Source organism: Nyctereutes procyonoides, unplaced genomic scaffold (assembly GCF_905146905.1).
Source record: "Nyctereutes procyonoides isolate TBG_1078 unplaced genomic scaffold, NYPRO_anot_genome, whole genome shotgun sequence".
In the NCBI taxonomy this organism is placed as follows: domain Eukaryota; kingdom Metazoa; phylum Chordata; class Mammalia; order Carnivora; family Canidae; genus Nyctereutes; species Nyctereutes procyonoides.
In genome coordinates, this window is record NW_026575135.1 from 72,291,389 (window position 1) to 72,297,722 (window position 6,334).

At 36.0% G+C, this 6,334-nt stretch overlaps 1 non-coding gene across 1 annotated transcript; it reads right to left on the reverse strand.

Moving 5' to 3' along the window:
- Positions 1-2,134: 2,134 nt before the first annotated feature.
- Positions 2,135-2,207, reverse strand: TRNAK-UUU (transfer RNA lysine (anticodon UUU)). Its single transcript has one exon. It is a non-coding gene; the product is annotated as a tRNA-Lys (tRNA).
- Between the last annotated feature and the right edge of the window lie 4,127 nt (positions 2,208-6,334).

A 6,334-nucleotide genomic window follows, 5' to 3' on the forward strand; every position in this document is an offset into this window, starting at 1 on the left:
TTCAATTTCTGTGACAGTGCCAACCATTTTTTGTTGTTGTTATTTGTACCATTTTGGACTCCACAGTAGTGTAACTGGTAGATGTGGTATTGTCAGTTTTGATTTTTTTTTAATTTAGCCATTCCAGTTGGCTTGTAGTGGCATCCCATTAGGGCTTTCATTAACTTATCCCTAATTATTGTTGAAGTTAAGCACTTTTTTCAGATTTATTGACTTGAGAGGGAGAATGAGAGAGAGAGAGAGAGAGAGAGAGAGAGAGTGCAGGGCGAGGGTTGGAGGCAGAGGGAGAGAGAGAATCTCAAGCAGACTCCATGGTGAGTGAGTAGCCTCATATGGGGCTTGATCTCTCAACCTTGAGATGGTGATCTTACCTGAAATCAAGAGTTGGTCATTTTTTTAAAAAGACTTTTTTATTTATTTACTCATGAGACACACACACACACACACACTCACACACACACACACACACACACAGAGGCAGAGACACAGGCAGAGAGAGAAGCAGACTCCACGCAGAGAGCCTGATGTGGGACTCAATCCCAGCACTTCAGGATCATGCCCTGGACCGAAGGCAGGTGCTAAACTGCTGAGCCACCCAGGCGTCCCAAGAGTTGGTCATTTAACTGACTGAGAAACCAGATGCCTCCATTTTTTTCATATTGTTATTTAATTAATTCAGTATAATTTGTTGAAATAACCAAGCTTTCTCCCCTGCATCATAGAAGCACGTTTGTTATAAACCATGTTACCTTACATGGAGAGATGTCTCTGGACTGCTATGTTTCATTTGTGTACTGGCATATTCTTGTCCAATACCAAGTAGTTTTATGACCACTTTTATTTATTTTATTTATTTTATTTATTTTTTATTTATTTTTTTATGATCACTTTTAATATGTGATATTCTCAGTGCTTAAAATTCTTGCTTCTCTTTCCAGAGTGTCTTACTTTTTTTATTGGTTCTTTGCATTTCCATGTTCGTTTTAGAACCAGCTTGTGAATTTTCAGAATTGAAAAATTGGCCGGAAATTTGAACAGAATTCCATTGAATAGATTTGGAGGAATTACCATCTTAATAACTTTCAATCATGAATACACTATGTCCATCCACTTATCTAATCTTTTATTTCTATCTCTAGTGTTTTATAGTTGTGATTGCTATGTTTATTATAATTCAGATCATAACATTTTAAAGTTTCCAGTATGCTTTCTTCTGTGAATTATGAATTATTTAGAAATACATTACTTAATTTATAAATATCTGGGGATTTTTAGGTTAACTTTGATTTTTAGTTTGGTTATTCTTTGATCAGAGAATGTATTCTCAGTGAGTTCAATCCAATGAAATTTGCTGAAGCTTCCTTTAGGCTCAGGATGTGGTCTATCTTGGTAAACAGCCCATACATACTTGGAAATAATGTTTGAAAAGGTTGTTTAGTGTAGCATGGTACCTAAATTAAGTTGATTAATTATTTTATGCAGAGCTCCTGTATCTTTAACCTTTTGGGTTTCTCCCTGTTCAGTCAGTTACTGAAAGAGATATGTTAAAATTCTATCTGCAATTTGGATTTGTAAATTTTCTCTTTAGTTTTGTTAATTTTTGCTTTATGTAATTTAAATATACATTATCATGTATTTATGTATTTATTTTTCTATGAGTTAATGAAGTGTTTTTTTCCTTTTTAATAGATTAATCAAGTATTATCATTACGTTTTTTCTTCTATTAATGTGGAAGGTTGCAAAGATAGCCACCTTTATTTCATTCTGTATTCATGCCCTTTACAATGTGATTGGCAACTCCTCCTTTCATGTACTCTGGAGGAATATTTTTGGGGGCATGTGAATTTAAGGTTGTTATAACTTCCTGTTAAATTGACCCTTTTAGCTGTATGTAATACTTGCGTTTTTTTGTTGTTTTTGCTTTTTTTAAATTTTTATTTATTTATGATAGTCACACACAGAGAGAGAGAGAGGCAGAGACACAGGCAGAGGGAGAAGTAGGCTCCATGTACCGGGAGCCCGACGTGGGATTCAATCCCGGGTCTCCAGGATCGCACCCTAGGCCAAAGGCAGGCGCCAAACCACTGTGCCACCCAGGGTTCCCTGTTTTGTTTTGTTTTTAAGTAATCTGCATGCCAAACATGGGGCTTGAACTCACAACCCTGAGATTAAAAGTCACATGCTCTACCAACTGAGCCAGCCAGGTGCCCCTGTATGTAATACTTATAACTTTTATCTCTTGCAATACATCTTAACATAAAGTCTATTTGGTCTGACATTATTATAGCCACACCAACTTTTTCTGTTGGCTAGTAGGTGTTGGTCTATCTCTTACTATCCATTTTCTTCCAACTTACAATCAATTCTGTACTTCAAATCGGAGAAGGACAAACAGTGTATGTTCTCATTCATTTGGGGAATATGAATAATAGTTAAAGGGAATATAAGGGAAGGGAGAAGAAATGTGTGGGAAATATTCGAAAGGGAGACAGAACATAAAGACTCCTAAGTCTGGGAAACGAACTAGGGGTGGTGGAAGGGGAGGAGGGCGGGGGGTGGGGGTGAATGGGTGACGGGCACTGAGGGGGACACTTGACGGGATGAGCACTGGGTGTTATTCTGTATGTTGGTAAATTGAACACCAATAAAAATTAATTTATAAAAAAAATTATCTACTTCAACATATGCATTGCTAAAAGTCACCAGACTACACAAATCTCACAACAAAAACCACAGTGTAGAGGGGAAATGAGACCAGGGGCATAATACTCAAAAACTTCAGCCAGACACAATAAAAAAAAGAAAAGGAGATAGGAATCTAGTAAAAATGGTAGCAGAGGTTCTACTTTTGGCATAGCAACATAAGGAGTCTGTAGACACTGGTGAAAATTATTGTAAAATAATCATTAAGTCAATAAATAAAACAAGACAAAATCAGACAGGGAGACAAATCTTAAGAGACTCTTAATCATAAGGAACTAGAGGGTCACTAGAGGGAGGGGGTATGGGGAGACAGGATAACTGGGTGATGGACATTAAGGAGGGCATGTGATGTAATGAGCACTGGGTATTATATGTCTGACGAATCACTGACCTCTACCTCTGAAACCAATAATACATTATATGCTAATTGAATTTAAATAAAATTTAAAAGGCAAAAAGAGTTAATTCTCTGGAAATGGTCCTAAGGGTATACAGAAAACGAAGAAACACTTATTCAAGAAAATGTATGAAATTCGGTAAAAACAGTGAGAGCTCTGGCTAAAGTATAGTCTGCATCCTCCCTCCCCTCCCCAAGCTCAGAGTGATGGAAATTCCACTACAGACATGTGTAGCCAAGAGTATAAGGTACCCTACCCTCTAGCCCACAATCAGAGGCCCATGGTTTCTTTCCGGAAGGGGCAGGGCATCAACATCTCTCATCCTGCCCCTGGGTACCTGTTACCTGTTGCAGAAGCTAGGTTTGGGGTGAGTGTATGTAGCCAGAGGTGAAGCCCCCATATTCTACCCAGCCCCCATTCATAAGACAGAGGACCTACCTCAAGTATGGTGCACTGAGAATCCAGGAGCCCTGATTGCCTTCACCACAGTTAGTTTGTAAAGTGAGGGTCCCGATGATAGGAGAGGCAAACCAAGAAGAATAGAAGCTGCAGCTTCCCCTCCTTTTCTGTGGAGCATCAGGCTCCTAAAGCAGGTATTTTTCCCAGAAAGGAGCATATTACTGTTCTCACTCTTAACTATAGAGTCTGGATCAGAGATTTTTTCCCAAAGGGAAAGGTGGGTATAAGATAGAGTACTTTGAAGCTCTTCCAAAAAGAACTAAGTTCATTCAGAACAGAAAGTAAGAAAGATCAAGCCTAAGGGTATATTTAAATACCCAAAACAATGGAGGTTTTGGGAAAAATAAGAGAAGGGAACACTCATAGATTTATTAGAGGTCTAAAATAAACCATAAGGGCCAAGAAGAGCTCCTCTGAGGTCAGAACAAATTTCTGACTTCAAAATCTATTCCTGTAAAGGAGCCCAAGTTTAATTTGATCAGTCTGTGCAAAAATTAAAGCCCCAGAGCATTGTTAAAAACAATAGAGTATTCAGTCAACAATAATGGAGCTTAGCATCTGGGTGTGGACGGGAACGAGAGAATCAAAAGGGCCCAAATCCCTGTCATCCCAGGGTAACTGTACATGTTCTGGCTGTACCTGCTAAGGAGCAATATAACATTTACACTGGTGGAGAACAATGGAGGCCACTAAAATAATCCAGTGAATTGATAAACAAATCAACAAACAACAAATCTTGGGGAAGGTGAAGGTGGAGACCAGTACCTTAAGTTGCTACAATATATTCCCTGAAATGTCCAGTTTCCAACAAAAAACATTTATAAGACATGCAAAAAACCAGGAAAGTCTGACTCAGAAGAAAAAAGCTGGCAGTACAAACTTTCTGTGAGAAAGACTAGATGTCTGAGTTAACAAAGTTCAAAGTAGCCATAAATATCTTTAAAGAACTCAGCTAAATCATGCTTACAATAAAGGATATATCATGACAAATGTCTCATTAAATGAAGAACATCGATAAAAGTAGAAATTATTAAAAAGAATCTAATGGAAATTCTAGAGGAGAAAAGTATAATTGAAATAATTTTACTATAGTAGGCTTAACACTAGATTTGAACTAGCAGAAGAATCAGTGATCTTGATGATAGATGGATAAAGATCATACAATCAGAAGAACAGAGAGAAAAAAGAAAAATGAACGAGAGCCTCATAGAAATGTGGGACACCAGTACTGTGCCAATATACATGTAATAAAAATGCCAGACGAATAGAAGGAAATGAAAGGAAGAAATACATTTGAAGAAAAATTGGCTGAAAATCTCCCAAATTTGAAGGAAAACTTCACATTTGAGAACCTTAAAAAAATGATAGGCAGGATAAACACAAAGGTATCTACAAGCAGATATATCCTAGTAGAAATGCTGAAAGCCAAAGACAAAGAGAAAATCTTTAAAGCAGCAAGAGAAAAATGAATCATCACATACAGGAACTCCCCAATAAGGTTAACGGCTGACTTCTCAGCAGAAACAATGGATGCCAGAAGACACTTGGATGACATATTTCAGGTGTCTAAAGAAAAAAACTTGTCAACCAGGAATCCTATAGACAATAAAACTTTCAAAAAATGAAGGCATAATAAAGACATTCCCAGATAAACAAAATCTGAAAGAATTTATTGCTAGAAAATCCACCTCACAAAAAAATACTACAGAATTTCTCCAGACTGGAAGCAAGTGATCACAGATAATTCAATTCCACATGAAAAAAACAAAGAACACCCATAAATGTAATTATAAAAGACAGTGTAAATGCATATTTCTTTTCCTTTCTACTACTAACAAATTTAAAAATGATTATATAAAACGATATGTATATAATTACTTGTTGATCCCTTAACATGTAGAAATGTAACGTATTTTCAATAATAGCACAAGGGAGGAGGATGTGGACAAAGCTATATTGGGTTGAAGACATCACTCTGGACAGTAATTCAAAGCCATAGTAACAAATAGAGCCAGAAATGGTAAAAAAGAAACCTAAAATGACAGATGCTGTAACTATATATTTGATATCATTTTGTATCTCAGCTTCTTTAAAAGACATAAAATTAATAAGATGTGGTACACACACACACTGGAATATTTTTCAACCATAAAAAATAATTAAAATAGAATGAAATCTTGCCATTTGCAGCAACACAGAATCAATGCTAAGTAAAATAAGGCAGTCAGGGAAAGACGAATCTCATATGATTTCATTTAATTATGGAATTTAGGAAACAAAACAAATGAGCAAAGGAAAAAAAGGAGAAAGAGATAAATCAAGTAATATAGTCTTAAAGAACAAACTGATGACTGTACCATATGGGAGAAGAATGGGAGGATGGGTGAAATAAGTGATGGGGATTAAGGAGTGCACTTATCATAAGGAACACTGAGTAATGCATAGAATTGTTGAATCACTATATTGTACACCTGAAACTAATATCACACTGTATGTTAACTATACTGGCATTAAAATAAAAAATTTAATTAAAAAAATAAAAGATAAAATTATGTAAAGTTCTAATTAAAACTTTAAAGTTTTAATATTGTATTGTATTTGTAACAGGGATGAAATATGTATAACTATAATACCACAAAAAAGAGGGAAAAAGGAAATGAGCTATATAGTACTAACAGTCCTATATTTTACTGGAATTAATTTTATATAAATATGAGTAGATTTGCGGCATATGGAAGGCTCAGTCAGTTAAGTGTCTGCCTTTGATTCAGGT